At 38.2% G+C, this 20453-nt stretch overlaps 1 pseudogene; it reads left to right on the forward strand.

The window, feature by feature from the left end:
* Positions 1 to 18063: 18063 nt before the first annotated feature.
* Positions 18064 to 18769, forward strand: LOC110152634 (large ribosomal subunit protein uL16-like; annotated as a pseudogene).
* The last annotated feature ends 1684 nt before the right edge of the window (positions 18770 to 20453 follow it).

Raw genomic sequence — 20453 nt, forward strand, 5'->3', positions numbered from 1 at the left:
TGGGTCATTTTCTCCACCAAAGAGATACTGAGCTGAAGACCCACTTGCAGGAGGTTTATTAGGCAGTGCTCTCAACAATAACACTGAGTGAGGACAAGAGGATCCAGTGGGGAGAGAAGGTGGATTTCCATGCAATTGCACAAAGGCTTAGCTTATCTCACAGGAAGCCCTGGAGTTGGTACTACCCTTCAGAGTTGTCCCGGATTAAAATAAGAAAGCTGATCCTTTGTAGTCCTGCACTGACCAGTTATGGGAATGAATCATAAACTACCTAAGGTCACTCCTTTCAGCCTGAGGGCAACAGCCAGAATTCCACCCAGCTGAGCACCTCTGTCTTTAAGAAGTATTGGATGATGTCTCCACAAACTTCATAGACACCAGTCCTCAACCATCTTTCAGCCAATAAACCTCTGAAGTCTGGTATTTAGTGTTCAAGCATGATTTTTGGGTGGGATACATTTTTCATTCAATACTTCTAAATGATAAATGCTTATTATATTCCTCTCTTCCAACAATCTTCTTTTGTCTCATTGACCAACTTCTGCCTTCTGAGCTCTATGTTGTTGAGTGTTCCAGTATCTGAAAAGCCTCTGTTTCTAAATTCAGATTACTTTGATGAAAAATGTTAAAGTATCCTCAAGTATTATTATTACCCAAGGGTTTCGCTCTTCATTCTTTCTTTTAAAAATTAATTCACTTATTTTAATTGGAGGCTAAGTACAATACTGTGGTGATTTTGGCCATACAGTGACATGAATTAACCATTGGTATACATGTGTCCCCCATCCTGAACCCCCTTTCCACCTCCCTCCCCATCCCATTCCTCTGGGTTGTGCCAGTGCCCTGACTTTGAGTGCCCTGTTTCATGCATCGAACTTAGACTAGTGATCTATTTCACATATGACAATATACATGTTTCAATGCTATTCTCTCAAATCATCCCACCCTCACTTTCTCCCACAGAGCTCAAAAGTCTCTTCTTTATATCTGTGTCTCTTTTGCTGTCTCACATACAGGGTTGTCATTACCATCTTTCTAAATTCCATATATATGTGTTAATATACTGTATTGATGTTTTTCTTTCGGACTTACTTCACTTTGTATAATAGGCTCCAGTTTCATCCGTCTCATTACAACTGATTCAAATCTGTTCTTTTTAATAACTGAGTAATGTTCAAAAGGTCCGTCTGGTCAAGGCTATGGTTTTTCCAGTGGTCATGTATGGATGTGAGAGTTGGACTGTGAAGAAAGCTGAGCACCAAAAAATTGATGCTTTTGAACTGTGGTGTTGGAGAAGACTCTTGAGGGTCCCCTGGCCTGCAAGGAGATCCAACCAGTCCATCCTAAAGGAGATCAGTCCTGGGTGTTCACTGGACGGACTGATGCTGAAGCTGAAACTCCAGTACTTTGGCCACCTCATGCAAAGAGCTGACTCATTGGAAAAGACCCTGATGCTGGGAGGGATTGGGGGCAGGAGGAGAAGAGGACGACAGAGGATGAGATGGCTGGATGGCATCACTGACTCGATGAACATGGGTTTGAGTAGACTCTGGAAGTTGGTGATGGACAGGGAGGCCTGGCGTGCTGCAATTCACAGGATCGCAAAGAGTCAAACACAGCTGAGTGACTGAACCGAACTGAACTGAACTGAATGTTCTGTTGTATATATGTACCACAGCTTTCTTATCCATTCATCTGCCAATGGACGTCTAGGTTGGTTCCAAGGCCTAGCTATTGTAAACCATGCTGTGATGAACATTGGGGTATACGTGTCTCTTTCAATTTTGGTCTCCTCAGTGTGTATGCCCAGCAGTGTGATTTCTGGGTTGTATGGCAGTTCTATTTCCATTTTTTTAAGGAGTCTCCACACTGTTCTCCATAGTGGCTGTACTAGTTTGCATTCCCATGAACAGTGTAAGAGGGTTCTCTATTCTCCTCACCCTCTCCAGCATTTATTGTTTGTAGACTTTTTGATAGCAACCATTCTGACTGGCATGAGATGGTACCTCATTGTTGTTTTACTTTTTATTTTTCTGATAATGAGTGATGTTGAGCATTTTTTCATGTGTTAGCCATCTGGATGTCTTCTTTGGAGAAATGTCTGTTTAGTTCTTTGGTTCATTTTTTGATTGGATCATTTATTTTTCTGGCATTGAACTGCATGAGTTGCTTGTATATTTTTGAGATTAATTCTTTGTCATTTGCTTTGTTTGCTATTATTTTTCTCCCACTCTGAAGGTTGTCTTTTCACCATGCTTATAGTTTCCTTCATTGTGCAAAAGCTTTTAAGTTTAATTAGATCCTATTTTTTTGTTGTTGTTGTTTCTATTTCCATTACTCTGGGAGGTGGGTCATAGAGGATCTTGCTGTGATTTATGTCAGAGTGTTTTGCCTATGCATTCCTCTAGGAGTTTATAGTTTCTGGTCTTACATTTAGATCTTTAAACCATTTTGAAATTATTTTTGTGTATAGTGTTAGAAAGTGTTCTAGTTTCATTCTTTTACAAGTGGTTGAACAGTTTCCCCAGCATCAACTGTTAAAGAGATTGTCTTTCGCCATTGTATATTTTTGCCTCCTTTGTCAAAGGTAAAGTGTCCATATGTGAATGGATTTATCTCTGGGCTTTCTATTCTGTTCCATTGATCTGTATTTCTATCTTTGTGCCAGTACTATACTGTCTTGATGACTGTAGCTTTGTAGTATAGTCTGAAACCAGGCAGGTTGATTCCTCCAATTCCATTCTTCTTTCTCAAGATTGCTTTGGCTATTCGAGGGTTGTGGTTTTTTTTTTTTTTGTTTGTTTGTTTGTTTTGTATTTCCATACAAATTGTGAAATTATTTGTTCTATTTCTGTGGAAAATACCATTGGTATCTTGACAAGGATTGCATTGAATCCACAGATTGCTTTGGGTAGAATACTCATTTCCACTATATTGAATCTTACAACCCATGAACATGATATATTTCTCCATCTATTTGTGTCATCTTTGATTTCTTTCATCAGTGTTTTATAGTTTTCTATATATAGATAGGTCTTTTATGGGTAGATTTATTCCTATTTTATTCTTTTTATCACAATAGTGAATGGAATTGTTTCCTTAATTTCTCTTTCTGTTTTCTCATTGTTAGTGTATAGGAATGCAAGGGATTTCTGTGTATTAGCTTTATATCCTGCAACTTTACTATATTCATTGATCAGCTCTTGTAATTTTCTGGTGCTGTCTTTAGGGTTTTCTATGTAGAGGATCATGTCATCTGCAAACAGCAAGACTTTTACTTCTTTTCCAATCTGGATGCCTTTTATTTCTTTTTCTTCTCTGATTGCTGTGGCTAAAATTTCCAAAACTATGTTGAATAGCAGTGGTGAGAGTGGGCACCCTGATATTGTTCTTGATTTTAGGAGAAATGCTTTCAATTTTTCACCATTGAGGATAATGTTTTCTGTAGGTTTATCATATATGGCTTTTATTATGTTGAGGTATGTTCCTTCTATGCCTGCTTTCTTGAGAGTTTTTATCATAAATAGGTGTTGAATTTTGTCAAAAGCTTTCTCTGAATCTATTGAGATAATCATATGGTTTTTATCTTTCAGTTTGTTAATATGGTATATCACCTTGATTGATTTGTGAACATTGAAGAATCCTTGCACCCCTGGGATAAAACTCACTTGGTCATGATATATTATCTTTTTAATATGTTGTTGGATTCTGTTTGCTAGAATTTTGTTAAGGATTTTTATATCTATGTTCATCAGTGATATTGGCCTATAGTTTTCTTTTTCTGTGACATCTTTGTCTGGTTTTGGTATTAGGCTGATGGTGGCCTCATAGAATGAATTTGGCAGTTTACCTTCCTCTGCAATTTTCTGGAAGAGTTTGAGTAGGATGGATGTTGGTTCTTCTCTAAATTTTTGGTAGAATTCACCTGTGAAGCCATCTGGTCCTGGGCTTTTGTTTGTTGGAAGATTTTTTATTACTGTTTAAATTTCTGTGCTTGTGATGGGCCTGTTAAGATTTTCTATTTCTTCCTGGTTTAGTTTTGGAAAGTTATACTTTTCTAAGAATTGTCCATTTCTTCCAAGTTATCCATTTTATTGGCATGTAGTTGCTGATAGTAGTCTCTTATGCTCCTTTGTATTTCTGTGTTGTCTGTTGTGATTTCTCCATTTTCATTTCTAATTTTGTTGATTTGATACTTCTCCCTTTTTTCTTGATGAGCCTGGCTAATTGTTTATCTATTTTATCTTCCTGAAGAACCAACGTTTTAGTTTTGCTGATTTTTGCTGTAGTCTCCTTTGTTTTTTGTTTTTGTTTTTGTTTTTGCTTTCATTATTTATCCCCTATTTTTATGATTTCTTTCCTTCTACTAACCCTGGGGTTCTTCATTTCTTCTTCTAGTTGCTTTAGGTGTAAAGTTAGGTTTAGGTTATTTATTTGATTTTTCTCTTGCTTCCTGAGGTAAACTTGTATTGCTATGAACCTTCCCTTATCACTGCTTTTACTGAATCCCATAGGTTTTGAGTTGTTGTGTTTTCATTTTCATTTGTTTCTATGCATATTTTGATTTCCTTTTTGATTTCTTCCATGATTTGTTGGTTTTTCAGAAGCATGTTGTTTAGCCTCCATATTTTGTATTTTTAATAGTTTTTTTTCCCTGTAGTTGACATCTAATCTTACTGCACTGTGATCAGAAAAGAGGCTTGAAATGATTTCAATTCTTTTGAATTTACCAAAGCTAGATTTATAGGACCAGGATGTGATCTATCCTGGGGAATGTTTCGTGGGCACTTGGGAAAAAGGTGAAATTCATTGTTTTGGTGTGAAATGTCATTTTGATATCAATTAGGTCTAACTGGTCAATTGTATCATTTAAAATTTGTGTTTCCTTGCTGATTTTCTGTTTGGTAGATCTATCCATAGGTGTGAGTGGGGTATTAAAGTCTCCCACTGTTATTGTGTTACTGTTAATTTCCCCTTTCATACTTGTTAGCATTTGCCTTGTGTATTGAGGTGCTCCTATATTGGGTGCACATATATTTATAATTGTTATATCTTCTTCTTGGATTGATCCTTTGATCATTACATAGTGTCCTTTCTTTGACTCTTTTCATGGCCTTTATTTCAAGGTATATTTTATCTGATATGAGTAATGCTACTCCTGCTTTCTTTTGGTCTCCATTTGCATGAAATATCTTTTTCCAGCCCTTCATTTTCAATCTGTATGTGTCCATGGTTTGGGGTGGGTCTCTTCTAGGCAGCATATATAAGGGTTGTGTTTTTGTATCCATTCAGCCAGTCTTTGTCTTTTGGTTGGGACATTCAACCGACTTACATTTAAGGTAATTATTGATAAGTATGATCCTGTTGCCATTTACTTTGTTGTCTTGGGTTCGAGTTTATAAACCTTTTCTGTGTTTCCTGTCTAGAGAAGATCCTTTAGCATTTGTTGGAGAGGTGGTTTGGTGGTGCTGAATTCTCTCAGCTTTTGCTTGTCTGTAAAGTTTTTAATTTCTCTTTCATATTTGAATGAGATCCTTTCTGAGTATAGAAATCTGGGTTGTAGATTTTTCTCTTTCATCATTTTAAGTATGTCCTGTCATTCCCTTCTGGCCTGAAGAGTTTCTGTTGAAAAATTAACTGTTATCCTTATGAGGATCCCCTTCTGTGTTATTTGTTACTTTTCCCTTGCTGCTTTTAATATTTTCTCTTTGTGTTTGATCTTCATTAGTTTGATGAATATATGTCTTGGGGTGTTTTGCCTTGGATTTACCCTGTTTGGGACTCCCTGGGTTTACTGGACTTGGGTGGTTATTTCCTTCCCCATTTTAGGAAATTTTTCAACTATTATCCCCTCAAGTATTTTCTCATGTACTTTCTTTTGTCTTCTTCTTCTGGGACTCCTATGATTTGAATGTTGGGGTGTTTGACATTGTCCCAGAGGTCTCTGAAGTTGTCCTCATTCCTTTTAATTCTTTATTCCTCTCTGCTTCATTTATTTCCACCATTTTGTCTTCCATCTCACTATCGTATCTTCTGTCTCAGTTATTCTACTGTTGGTTCCCTCCAGAGTGCTTTTGATTTCAGGTATTGCATTATTCATTATTGATTGACTTCTCTATTTCTTCTCGGTCCTTGTTAAACATTCCTTGCATCTTCTCAGTCCTTGTCTCTAGTCTATTTATCTATAACTCCATTTTGTTTCCAAGATTTTGGATCATCTTTACTATCATTATTCTGAATTCTTTATCAGTAGACTTGCTACCTCTTCCTGTTTTGTTTGGTTTGGTGGGCATTTATCATGTTCCTTTACCTGCTGAGTATTTTTCTGCCTTTTCATTTTGTTTAGATTGCTGTGTTTGGGGTGCCCTTTCTGTAGGCTGGAAGTTTGTGGTTCCTCTTTATTGTGGAACCTGCTCCCTGTGGGTGGGGTTAGACTAGTAGCTTGTCAAAGTTCCCTGGTAGGGTAGCTTGCATTTGTGTTCTGGTGGATGGAGATGGAACTCTTTTCTCTGAAGTGCAATGAAGTTTCCAGTAGTGAATTTTGAGGTGTCTATGGGTTTGCATGGTTTTGGGAAGCCTGTCTTTTAATGCTCAGGGCTGTGTTCCTGCTTGGCTGGAGAATTAGTGTGGTACTTCTTGCTCTGGAACTTGTTGGCTCTTGGGTGGAGCTTGGTTTCAGGGTTGGTATGGAGGTTTTGGTTGAGCTCTTGTCTATTAATGTTCCCTGGAATCAGGAGTTCTCTGATGTTCTCAAGGTTTGGAGTTAAGCCTCCTGCCTCTGGCTTTTAGTCTTATTCTTACAGTAGCCTCAAGAGTTCTCCATCCATAGAGCACAGATGATAAAACATCTAGGTTAATGGTGAAAGAATTCTCCACAGCGAGGGACACCCAGAGAGGTTCACAGGGTTACATGGAGGAGAAGAGGGAGGAGGGAGAAAGAGGTGACCAGGAAGAGAAGAGGGGAGTCAAAAGGGGAGAGACCAATTTAGCCAGTAATCAGTTCCCTAAGTGTTCTCCACAGCCCAGAACACCCAGAGAGATTCACAGAGTTAAGCAGAGAAGAGAAGGGGGAGGGAGGAGGTAGAGGTGACCTTGGGGAGAAAAAGGAGAGTCAAAAGAGGAGAGAGCAATCAAGCCAGTAATCACACCCCTAGGAGAAAATGGGTACTGAAGATTAAATTCTTAAAGGTACAAAATTGATAACAAATACCAAAAAGCAAAGATTAAAAATCTAGAGTAGAGTTTAGACTCTCAAAAATACAATATTAAAAATGCAAAACAAAATCAATCACAAAAATTATAAATATATATATGAAATTTGCTTTAAAAATAGGGTAATTTTTGCAAGATAATAGTAGGTTATAAAAGTGAAAATTAAAGGAGCAATAAAGAACTTAAATTAAAAAAATTAAAAAGTGATAATAGTAAAAATATATCTAGGAATTTCTCTGGAGCTGATGTGGACAGTGTGGGGTCAGTTCAGTTTCAGATAGTTCCTTGTTCCAGCTTATACTTGTTCTCAAGGTCTATAGGCCCGCTCCAATGATTAGTAAATGTTAACTACAGGGTTTTAATCTGTTGTACCTGTCACTTCTAGAGCAGTTCCCCCTCTTTTGTTTATTTTGGCTTCCTCTGTTTGCAAGTCTCTTCAGGGTCTAATTTCTGCCCTGACACAACGGGGCTAAGGTGATCACTTATTCAGGCTCATTTGTTCAGTTGTGTTGTGGGGAGGGGGGACACTGCAAACAGATATCGCTGGCCTGTATGGGGCGTGCTCGTAGTGTATGGACCACACTGGTTTGCCCCAGTTCGTGGAGTGTGCTTTGTGGGTCTACACTGCTCAGGCTCCAGGGTGCTCTGCAGGAGCACCGTCCAAAGGGGGCCCTGCATTTCAGCACTTCCCAGGTCTAAGCCACTCAGGTTCAGGTTCTCAGGTACCCCACAAGGGCACAGGCTCAGCTGGGCGTGCCTTTTGTGCCCTTCCCAGGTCCGAGCAGCTCAGGTGACCAGGTGCTTGGTGAGTGCCCTGTCCCAGGCGGACAATGCATCTTAGTCACCTCCCTGGTCCGGCCGTGGGGTTTCCCGGGTGCCTGAGAGGGCACCATCTCAGGTGAGCCATGTGTCTCCTCTGGGGAGCTGACCTCAGGCTGAGACCCTCCTGGCAAAGGTCAACCATCCAGGATCCCAGGAAGACTTGGTTAGCAACCGGGAGCCTGCTCACCATTTAATGGAGGATGCTGGTCTCTGGGGCCGAGATTGCCCCTTGCCTTCCGGCTCTGGCTGTCGCAAGCCTGTCTCTCTGCCTCTGGTAGGGGGAGCGGCCTATACACAGCCGGCTAGCTCTCCTTTGGTATTCACTCATTCCTTTGTTCTGTGAGCGGGCCAGGCTGCACATTAGAGCCTTTCTCCAGAAAGTTCTCTTTTTCTCTCTGGTGATCCCGCAGTTTAGGTTGCTATCCTGCATTAGCGTCCTTAGGTTGTCCTCAGCGCATTCAGGTCAGGTTCTTACCCTAAGCACCGATGATGCAGCCCATGCCTCCCTGCCCATCTCCTGCTTGTTGGTGGTGGACATGAGCCTCTGGGCTACTTCTTTGCTGGCAGTTGCGGTTAGGTGCATAGTCTGTGTTTTTTGTTTTCCCCTCCCGGTGATGTTGTCCTCTGAGATTCCAAAACTCCCCATAGACCTGCCTGTGAGAAGGTTTCCTACTGTTTGGAAACTTCTCCTTCATGACTCCTGCCCCAGGATGGGTTTCCATCCCTAACTCTTTTGTCTCTCTTTTTGTCTTTTATATTTTGTCCTACCTCCTTTTGAAGAGAATGGGCTGCCTTTCTGGATGCCTGGTGTCCTCTGCCAGCATTCAGAAGTTGTTTTGTGAAAGTTTCTTAGCACTCAAATGATCTTTTGATGAATTTGTGGGGGAGAAAGTGGTCACCCCATCCTATTCCTCTGCCATCTTGGGACTGCCCCCTCATTCTTCATCCTTAAACATCACCTTAACTCCTCTATCTCAACTCCTAGAAACTGCCAAAGGGGGAAGTGAGATCTATTATACATTTTGGTGTTTGCTATTGTTATTTTAATTTCTCTAGGAAGATTACTACTACCATGTTTTTTTTAACTCACTGAAATAGAATTTTGTCCACAGTCTTGAGTTTCTGAAATAGCCATGATGAAAATTAGACATCATTTGAAAGTTTGCATGGTGAGTCACTTCAGTCATGTCCAACTCTTTGCGACCCCATGGACTATAGCCCACCAGGCTCCTCTGTTCAAGGGATTCTCCAGGCAAGAATACTGGAGTGGGGTGCCAGGCCCTCTTCCAAGGGATCTTCCTGACCCAGGGATTGAACCAACAACTCTTATGTCTCCTATATTGGCAGGTAGGTTCTTTACCACTAGCACCATGAGGGAAGTCCTATTTGAAAGTTTAATCCTTTCAAATATGTCTAGTGTTTAAAAACAAAACAAATACTTGTGAATACAGTACTGTTTTTTTAGATAGCTCTAAAAAAGGAAACATAAAATTCAGTAACACTTCAAAGGAGAAACAAAAGAATACCATGAAGTAGTTAAATATAAATACCAGTTCCTATTAGCATTCTGCTACATTTAAATAATGATTTCACAAATCTCTTTAAACATTTATTTAAAAGATTTCTAAATTATGAAGTCATTAGTATATAATGCAATGTTCTAAATACCAGCATTCTTTCTAAAGTCATGTCACATTATGGCACACTAATTTATAAAACAGGAGAAAAAATATCATATTACATTCATGACTTTAAACCTTACACATAAATATTAATGAAGAGTCTCTTTGTTTCCTTCCATTCAGAGAAAACCAGTATTTGCTTTAAAGCTACTTACTCAGAAAACAGGACACCATCATGTCACCCTCATCAACCAAAGTGTCTATTAAGCACACATGTGATGCTTTTCTTTGGGGATCATCTGTTTCAAGGCTCAGATTCTCTCACCATGGCAGTGTGCAATGCAGGAAAAATAGCAAAACAGAACCTATCATGCCCCTCATAGGTACTGTGTTTAAGTACTGGCATCTATTACACAATAGGACAATCTACATTTAGAATCTAGACCAGGCCTTTCATTATTAGTATTGTATTAATAGCCAATGATTATGATATTTACATATCCTAAGTTAGTCTTTGAAAAGCTTAGGAATTAATGTTTCCTAGAATAAAGTAGCTAGAAGGGCATTGACCAATATCTGATGAAGTCACCCTCACTTCATGACCACTGATTCACTGTTTTAAAAAATTGAGACATAATTAGCATACATTATATTCATTTCAGATATACAACATAGTGATTTCATATTAGTACATCTTGCAAAATGATCATCACGTCTACCAAACACCCATCATCACGCATAGTTAAAACTATTTTTGTTGTGGTAAGAACTTTTAAGATCCATATAATTTCTAAGTAACTGGCAACTATGCAAAATCATATTATTAACTATAATAATGGTGTACATAACATGTCCAGGTCTTATTATTTTATCACTGGAAGCTTGTACCTTTTGACAACCTTTACCCATTTCATTCCCCTCCTACCTCTGATAATCACTCACTGATTCAGTCTTTAACTTTATCCACTGACCATATCAACTTCTCATTATCTTTCAACTCCTTCTAGGTATCACAATCCTTCTTATCTAACACAGATCTCACAGTCTATCATCTTCACTTTTCCCCCCAAATATCCTCAATTTCCTTGCCTTTTGCTCCCATTATTTTCAATGGAGAATACTCCAACCTGGCATCATTCCTACTGGGCATCTTTTTGACAGCATCACAGAGTTGTCAGAGAAAAATCACACAATCGTCTCTTTAGTTGCTCTCTCATTTAAATGGGCCTTCCCTAGTGGCTCAGATGGTAAAGAATCTGCCTGTAATACAGAATATCACCTTCCACCAATGGGCATTTAATATTTTTTTCTCTTTCTAAGTTTCCCCAAAGCCTAATATTTTGAAGCCCATTTCTCCTCTTTTCTTAAACTCCCCACCCATTCTTCATGTGCACTTAATGATCCATTCTTATATTACATTGAAAAAAATAGCAATCATCAAACATGGGTTCCCTCATTTCACCACCAAATTTAGAAATATACTTACATCCCCAAACATTGTTCTTTTTCTTCATTCTTGTTACAATGGAGGTGATATCCATCTTTATTGTGCCAAATGCCAGCATCTTATGTGCTCTGGGATCTCTTTTCCCACTTTGATCAAAAACTTTACTGCTATTCACTAAAGGATTTCTTTTCTTGAAAGCATGGTCTCTTCTGATTTTCCATCTCTCACTCCCTTCTTGTTGATTCCCATCATTCTCATAAGCATACGTCATGCAATAGTGAACCGTGCTCATTTAAGAAAAAAAAGCAAGTGAGCTGTCTTTTTACCTCTAGTAGCCTTCCTTTTATAAAATCTCATTGGATTATAGTTGATTTACAATGCTGTATTAGTTTCAGATGTACAGAAAAGTGATTCAGTTATACATTTATTCATTGGGAGCGGGGGTTTCTCACATAGGTTATCACAGAAGATTGAATAGAGTTCCCCATGTTATACAGTAGGTCCTTGTTGGTTATCTGTCTTTTTTTTTTTTTTTTAATGTGCAAAAATCAATTGTTCTCTACTTTTTATTTTATTAGAAACAAAAGCAAAAATAAACAAATGGGACCTAATGAAACTTAAAAGCTTTTGCACAACAAAGGAAACTATAAGCAAGGTGAAAAGACAGCCCTCAGATTGGGAGAAAATAATAGCAAATGAAGCAACAGACAAAGGATTAATCTCAAAAATATACAAGCAACTCCTGCAGCTCAATTCCAGAAAAATAAATGACCCAATCAAAAATGGGCCAAAGAACTAAACAGACGGTTCTCCAAGGAAGACATACAGATGGCAAAAAAACACATGAAAAGATGCTCAACATCACTCATTATCAGAGAAATGCAAATCAAAACCACAATGGGGTATCATTAACACGCCAGTCAGGATGGCTGCTATCCAAAAGTCTACAAGCAATAAATGCTGGAGAGGGTGTGGAGAAAAGGGAACCCTCTTACTCTGTTTGTGGGAATGCAAACTAGTATAGCCGCTATGGAGAACAGTGTGGAGATTTCTTTAAAAACTGGAAATAGAACTGCCATATGACCCAGCAATCCCACTTCTGGGCATACACACCGAGGAAACCAGATCTGAAAGAGACACGTGCACCCCAGTGTTCATCACAGCACTGTTCATCATAGCCAGGACATGGAAGCAACCCAGATGCCCATCAGCAGATGAATGGATAAGGAAGCTGTGGTACATATACACCGTGGAATATTACTCAGCCATTAAAAAGAATTCATTTGAATCAGTTCTAATGAGATGGGTGAAACTGGCGCCCATTATACAGAGTGAAGTAAGCCAGAAAGATAAAGACCATTACAGTATACTAACACATATATATGGAATTTAGAAAGATGATAACGATAACCCTATATGCAAAACAGAAAAAGAGACTCATGTATAGAACAGAATTGTGGACTCTGTGGGAGAAGGCGAGGGTGGGATGTTTCAAGAGAACAGCATCGAAACATGTATATTATCTAGGGTGAAACAGATCACCAGCCCAGGTTGGATGCATGAGACAAGTGCTCGGGCCTGGTGCACTGGGAAGACCCAGAGGGATCGGGTGGAGAGGGAGGTGGGAGGGGAGACCGGGATGGGGAAAACATGTAAATCCATGGCTAATTCATTTCAATGTATGACAAAAACCACTGCAATGTTGTAAAGTAATTAGCCTCCAACTAATAAAAATAAATGAAAAATAAAGAAAAATAAAAGAAAAATAAAAATATCTGTCTTACACATAGTAATGTATGCATGTTAATTCCAAGCTCCTGATTCACCTTTGATAACCATGTTTGTTTTAGACATCTGTAAGTCTCTTTCTATTTTGTAAATAATTTCATTCTAACACCATTTCAATTTTCAACTCTGAACCGTGTTCTCTTAATCCCTGATACCATTTCCTCACCTCTTGTCTTTTTGACTCAATGCAATCACCACATTAGCAAACTGCTGTTTCCAAAATACCAATCACCGCTGTATTTCCACAGTGAAAGAGACTTTTTCTATCTTAAATTTACTAAGCTGAGAGTGTTAGTTGCTCAGTCATGTCAGACCCCATGGACTGTGGCCCATTAGGCTCCTCTGTTCATGGAATTCTCCTGGCAAGAATACTGGAGTGGGTAGCCATTCACTTCTTTAGGAGATCTTTCCAACCCAGGGACTGAACCCAGGTCTTCTGCAATGCAGGTAGATTCTTTACCGTGTGAGCACCAGGGAAGCCCTAAATTTATTACATTACTGTGAAAAATTACATGTTGACTGTTATTTTCTTGAAAGACTCCCCACTCTTTGCTTTTATGAAACTACATTTTCCTGTTTTACATCTTTCTTATTTCTGTCTTTCTCTACTTTCTATTTCTCTTTTATCCCATTAATGATAATTTTCCTATGACCATGAGCCTGGGTCCTCTTTTTTTTTTTTTTAATATGTTTACTCTTTCCCAGATTACCTCATCTAATTCCATAGTTTTAAATGCTTCTACATGGTGACAGTTCATAAACTTTTATCTCCATGCAAAATCTTTCTTCTAAGCTCTTGATTAATATATTCAACCTACTATTTAACATTTCCAATTATATATCTCATTGATATCTCAAATGTAGCCTGTTTAAAATTAAACCTATGATTTACTACACTATTCTACAATCCATCCACGTCAAGATCTTCCTTCATTTTAGAAAATGGCAAACATTATAATCTTTCAAGCTGTTGAAGTCAGAAGCCTAGCAGTAACACTTTCTCATAATTCACACATCCAATTAACCAAAATATCTTCAGTTCTACCTTCTCCATAAGCATTAAATCCATCCATTTCTTTTCATCTAGTCTGCCTCCATCCAAGTGTAGTGAACATCCTGACTTATCCCGCTTCACAAGAGTAATCTTTTGTGCCAGATAAATTGGATTGATACTTTCCAGCATAAAGTTTTTCAACAATTTCCCATTGTACCTATAATTATAACCTGATTTTTTTCTTGTTTTCCATAAATATATACTCCCACTTTGAGGGGATTTCAGGTTGACTACATCCAGCAAATAGCCTTCATGACTCCATCTCGAATTCTACCACTTTCTCTGGCTCACTCTGTTCCAACTTCACTGACTTTCATTCATGTCCTCAATTCTCTTTCTTACCTTATGGTATTTTCAAACTGTACAAAGAACATTTCCAACCCCTCAGCCTGTTCTTTTAATCACTTACTCCATCTGACACATGTCTCTGTTTAAATTTTACCTCCCTATATATTCTTTCTGAAATAGATTTCCTCAGCTTATTATCAATCTCAAAAACTCGTTCCATTAAAAATTTAACAAATGTTCAGTTTTGCTTTATGTTTCTTGGTTTTGTTTTATTCCTTTTTAAAAAATCATTTCTCCTTATAGAGAAATAACTAGCCTATTAAGTATTAGATTATAGCAATCATGTCATTTTTTTTCATCACAGTAACCCCAGTTTCATAGCTTCATATCTTATACATATTAGGAGCTTAATATTAGTCAAATAAATGGCTATTATCTGACTATTCTAATTATATATGTTATTATACACTGCTCAGGCTGCTGTAACAAAATACTATAGGTTAGGCAAATTATAAACAACAGAAATTTATTTTTGACAGTTCTGGAGGCTGAGAAGTCCAAGATCAAGGGACTGGCCAATTCAGCGTTTGGTGAAAGCCTGCCTCCTGGTCCGTAGACAGCCATCTTCTCACCGTGCACTCATGTGGCAGGGGGGCATGAAGCTGTCTAGAGCCTCTTTTATAAGGATACTAATCCCACTCACGAGGGCTCTGCCCTTATGACCTAATCACCTCCCCAAAGTCCCACATCTAAATACCATAGTATTGAGAATTAGGTTTCTAATTTGAATTTGCAGGGGGGGGGGGGGGGGGGGGGAATGAAGCATTTAGTATATAGTACTATATACATATGCATCATTAGCACTTCCTATAGGGTAGAATATTTCCACAGTTGGTGGGGTATGGGATATAATATTAGATGACATATGAATAATCGTATCTTATTCTTATTTTAATAAATAAATATAAAATTTTGTATAATTATATTTTATATAATTATTATTTACAGAGTAAATTGTATATTATATAACTAAGTTAAATAATATAATAAATGAATATTTAGAAAAAATATTTAGAAGAAAATAGGGACCACTTCTGAAACCCCTGATTTTCCAGATAAAAGTCATGAGGTATCATTTCTGAAACTTCGCTCTACTTCTTGGCTAACGAATTAGGCTGCCACAATGTTGGCATGCTAGGGAAAAAGACACAAGTCTCCTGGATCAGAGACAAAGGAATTTATTACTCAAAGTAACAACTGTAAGACTATCATTGTTTGCTCAGGTTCCTGCAGCCTCCATTTTCACAGTGATGCAAAGAAGACAGGGATGCTTGCATACCCACTAGGGTATTTGACAGAAGAGGAACCCAAATCATTTTCATGGTGTGACATTCACCACAGAGAAAGAAATTACCTTGTACTCTCCTTTTCTCTGGAGAGATACACATCTCTATTTTCAAGGTTGTTGAGCTATACATTCTTGAAAAGATAGTTCAGAACAAAAACAGTCAGGCCTGTTTCAAGGCATACAAAAATGAATAGACTTGTGGAGAACTGTCACTCAACCTACTCAAGTAGCAATGGATATACAGTACAGCTACAACTTAAATCATTATTACTATGAGTCCCTGAGATCTGGGGGTCATTTGTTACCATAATATAATCTAGACTATTCTGAATAGTTACCACTGGTGGTAAAGAACCTGCATGCCAATTCAGGAGATAAAAGAGATGCAGGTTTGATCCCTGGGTAGGGAAGAACCCCTGGAGGAGGAAATGGCAATCCTCTCCAGTACTCTCACCTGGAAAATCCCATCGACAAAAAGAAACTGGCAGGCTACAGTCCATAGGGTCTCAAAGAGTTGGACACAACTGAGTAACAGTGTGTGTGCGAGCACACACACACACATATGAAATTTTTGAATTCCATAAACTTCCACAAGTTATAAGAAAAAGTTATGTATGACTACATCCAAACACTTTTTCTTTAGGTAGAAAGCTTATAGCATTGATTCGATCTTGGAGTTATGATCCCCTCAAAATTCTAAAATAGGCCAAAAATGTTTTTGACAATTCCCAAAAACAGACATTTTGACTTTTCACTTATGTCTAAACAGAATGTATAATTGTCAACACAGAAAAAACCACAAGGTTAACTCTTTAAAATAAATTGTAAAATCTACATGCCCATGTTTGATTCAATCTTTCGTAACTCATATGTCTTTTAACATAAAAGAATGTATATGGTATATAGATTCTTATATAAGAACTGTATATGGAATAAATACTTCTGAAAAATAAATAAATACATTTAATAGTATAAAAAATGGATTAAATTTCAACCTGACATAAAATAACCAATTTGATTCAAATATAAAAAATATATATACACATCTGTTTCGGGTAACATAAATTTAGAGCTGCATAGGCTGATCTTTTTAATTCTATATTTAACCTACAGGTTGCTTTTAGTGCCATGTCTTGTTAATTCATAGAAATTAGCAGCTTTATAAGAAGCTGCCTTGCTCTGCAAAAATAGACAATTCCTTTAAGACAGACCTCTTCTGAGCTTAATGCTTCATGGACTAAGTCTTATGCTTCACATACGTCAAATAGACATTTCCTAGAGTTGCAAGATCAATTTGACATTCTAATTAAATAATCAATAAAAAAAAAAATCCCAAAGTTCCATGAGCTGAAGCTGATCAGAGAATAGCACAAAACTTTACCTATATTACCTAAGCCCTGAGAAACACACTTTGATGAAAAACTGTGACTCAACCAATAAGTCAGGTCTCTGTCATACCTAATTCTCCATGTTGTTAAATTAAAAATTGTTCCTCAGAAATGCCATGATATGGAGTATTTGCAGGCCGATCTGGCAATCTAAAAGTCATCAAAGAAAGGATGGGAAAAGAACTTTAAGCAAGCATTTGAAACATTTTCCTTCTAAAATTGACAAGATTCAATGTTGTCTGAATGAAAGGCCTCAAATCTGTTAGCAAAGCATGATGGAGTGAAACTCAGTTAATGCATCTAAAATTGTAAAATTGTTTTTAAAAATGCCTTTCTTATTACATCCAAATGCAATTTTCAAGATAGAGTCATAACATGACTCTGTGTGCAGTGCTGTGTGTACAATAAAGCAGCAAAATTAATCCCTTCCCCTGACGACCTCTAGAAATGAAAACCCATTATAGTAATAATATTTGTACTTAGGTCATGATGTTTTTGTGCTGAATTTGAATGTCATGAAATGATTATGTATAGGGGTTGATGGGGACATGTGTGCAGATAATTACATAAATAATCCTCTTTACATAGGTGCAAGGTGACTTTCCAGATCAGGTGGAAACTAGTTGCAACCTAATAAAACTCATAATAATTTTTGTTACTGCTAAGGCATGACTCTAACTCTCCCAAATGGTGCTTAAACATATTTTCCTTTTCACAGGGATCCAATGAGAGAATTTGAGTAGAAGCCCAGTAACTTCAAGGCTCCTGGCTACTGCATTATATGTCAGAACCTGTCCTCAAGATGTAAGTATCCATTTGGCACATGAACATCTTTCATAGGATCAAGGATCCTTCAGTGTTGCCTTGCTCTGAAAAGGAAGGTAACCTATGAGATTATGAAAATGGGCTTTTAGAAATTCATGTTTAAAACCAGGGTGTATTTCTCACACGTAAGAGATTTCCCCCTTTGGAACTGAAATGTGGAACTACTCTAGTTTATCTTCTCAAGCAAGTTTCATTTTCCGTTAGCCATGATAACTTTTAAAAATATTTTCTTTGCCTTCCGCACACCACTGAAGATCCTGGTTGTCGCCATGGGCCGCCGCCCCGCCCGGTGTTACCAGTGTTGTAAGAACAAGCCTACCCAAAGTCCCGCTTCTGCCGAGGTGTCCCTGATGCTAAGATCCGCATCTTCGACTTGGGGCGTAAGAAGGCCAAAGTGGATGAGCTCCCACTCTGTGGACACACGGTGTCAGATGAGTATGAGCAGCTCTCCTCTAAGCCCTGGAGGCTGTCCATATTTGTGCCAACAAGTACATGGTGAAAAGTTGTGGCAAAGATGGTTTTCACATCGGAGTGCGGCTCCACCCCTTCCATGTCATCCGCATCAATAAGATGTTGTCTTGCGCTGAAGCTGATAGACTCCAGACAGGTATGCGCGGTACCTTTGGAAAGCCCCAGGGCACAGTGGCCAGGGTCCACATTGGCCAGGTCATAATGTCCATCCGCACCAAGCTGCAGAACAAGGAGCATGTGATTGAAGCCCTCCGCCAGGCCAAGTTCAAGTTCCCTGGCCGTCAGAAGATCTACATCTCCAAGAAGTGGGGATTTACCAAGTTAAATGCGGATGAATTTGAGAACATGGTGGCAGAAAAGCGACTCATCCTGGACGGCTGTGGGGTCAAATACATCCCTAATCGTGGCCCCCTGGACAAATGGCGGGCCCTGCACTCATGAGCATCAGCTCTGTTCCCTACTTAATCACGCTCACCAATAAATGCTATTTCCTGTCCAAAAAAATATTAATTAATTAAATGGGCTGCACTGAGTCAGCTCTGTCATGTGGGGTCTTTGGTTAGGTGTACTCTATAGTATTGGTGCACAGGGTCAGTAATTCAACACAAGGGCTTAGTTGCTCTGTGGCATGTGGGATCTTAGTTCCCTGACCAGGGATTGAACCCATGTCCCTTGCTTACAAGGTAGGTTCTTAACCACTGGAACCAGGGAAGTCCCACTTTTTTTTTAACCTGTGAAATAAATGCCCCTTAGAGTTCTCAAGGCTTCCCTGATAGCTCACTTGGTAAAGAATCCACCTGCAATGCAGGAGGCCCTGGTTCAATTCCTGGGTCATGAAGATCCACCTGAGAAGGGATAGGCTGCCCATTCCAGTATTCTTGGGCTTCTCTTGTGGCTCAGCTGGTAAAGGATCTGCCTGCAATGTGGGAGATCTGGGTTTGACCCCGTGATTGGGAAGATCCCCCGGAGAAGAGAAAGGCTACCCACTCCAGTTTTCTGGCCTGGAGAATTCCACAGTCTATGGGGTCACAAAGAGTTGCACACTATAGAGCGACTTTCACTTTAGAGTCTTCAAATAACTTACTTGAAAAAAGATGATTCTACCCTGTCATCTTGCTTTCTTAATTGTTCCCATTTTACTTCATTGCAAATTAGCTTTTACACCTTCTACTGACCAAAGCATCTAATTTAAACATAGCCAATTAATTCCTAGTATAATAATTGTACAATAATAAATAAAAAGTGTACAATATTTTTTCTAGTACAATAGTCATTCTCAAGCTTTAGTCTACTTGGCAGTTTTTTAGCTTTTTCCATGTACAACTCTTGCTTTCTTAAAATTCTCACCCTCTCTATGGTTTTTAAATTTATAGAATGTTGTGTTTTTTTTCATTTCATTTTATTTATTTATTCTTTTGGCTTCACTGCACAGCATGTCAGGTCCTAGTTCCCCAACCAGGGATCAAACCTATGCCCCTAGAAGTGGAAGCATGGAGTCCTAACCAAAGACCCCAAGGCAAGTTCCACCCTCTCTACTTTTTCTCTTCTTTCTATTTTTACTTTTTAAATTATGAAAGTATGATAACACATTTACAGGAGACTTGGAAACTATAGGGCAAAGTTACATCTAGTTCCACTATAGATTGTAATTATTTTTAAGTAGATAAATTAAGATTTTTAGTTGGAGTTTCAATATCAAACTCTCCAAAATTAATAGAATAAACAGGCAGAAAAGTAGAAGAATAGTAGTCCTGAAAAGCACTATGAATCAATTCAATATAAATAAGATAATGTAATTTTCACACAACAGAATACTCTATTTTTCATAGGCATTCAACTCAATAGTTATTTGCTGAACAAGTGAATGAAAGCTTATACTCTCCTGCTTTATCTTTCATGTTTTTAAGTACTTCTCTGTCATGTGATGCATGGCCATGGTTTTAATTCCTGCCTTTATAGACTATTCGTAATTATCTTACTCTTTTTTCTCCAAGCATTATTACCCAAATTCCAGATCTTTCCTTTCAAATGCCTGTTAAAAAATTCTCTTTCATCACCAATAAACTAAGTTCAATAGGCCTCATGACCATCAGAACCCCAAATAACTTCTACATTCTCTATTTTTGTTAATGATATTAGAATCTTCTTAGTCATTCAAGTTCCACATCTCAGTTTTACTCTGAACTTC

This window comes from Odocoileus virginianus, chromosome 15 (assembly GCF_023699985.2).
Source record: "Odocoileus virginianus isolate 20LAN1187 ecotype Illinois chromosome 15, Ovbor_1.2, whole genome shotgun sequence".
Classification (NCBI taxonomy): domain Eukaryota; kingdom Metazoa; phylum Chordata; class Mammalia; order Artiodactyla; family Cervidae; genus Odocoileus; species Odocoileus virginianus.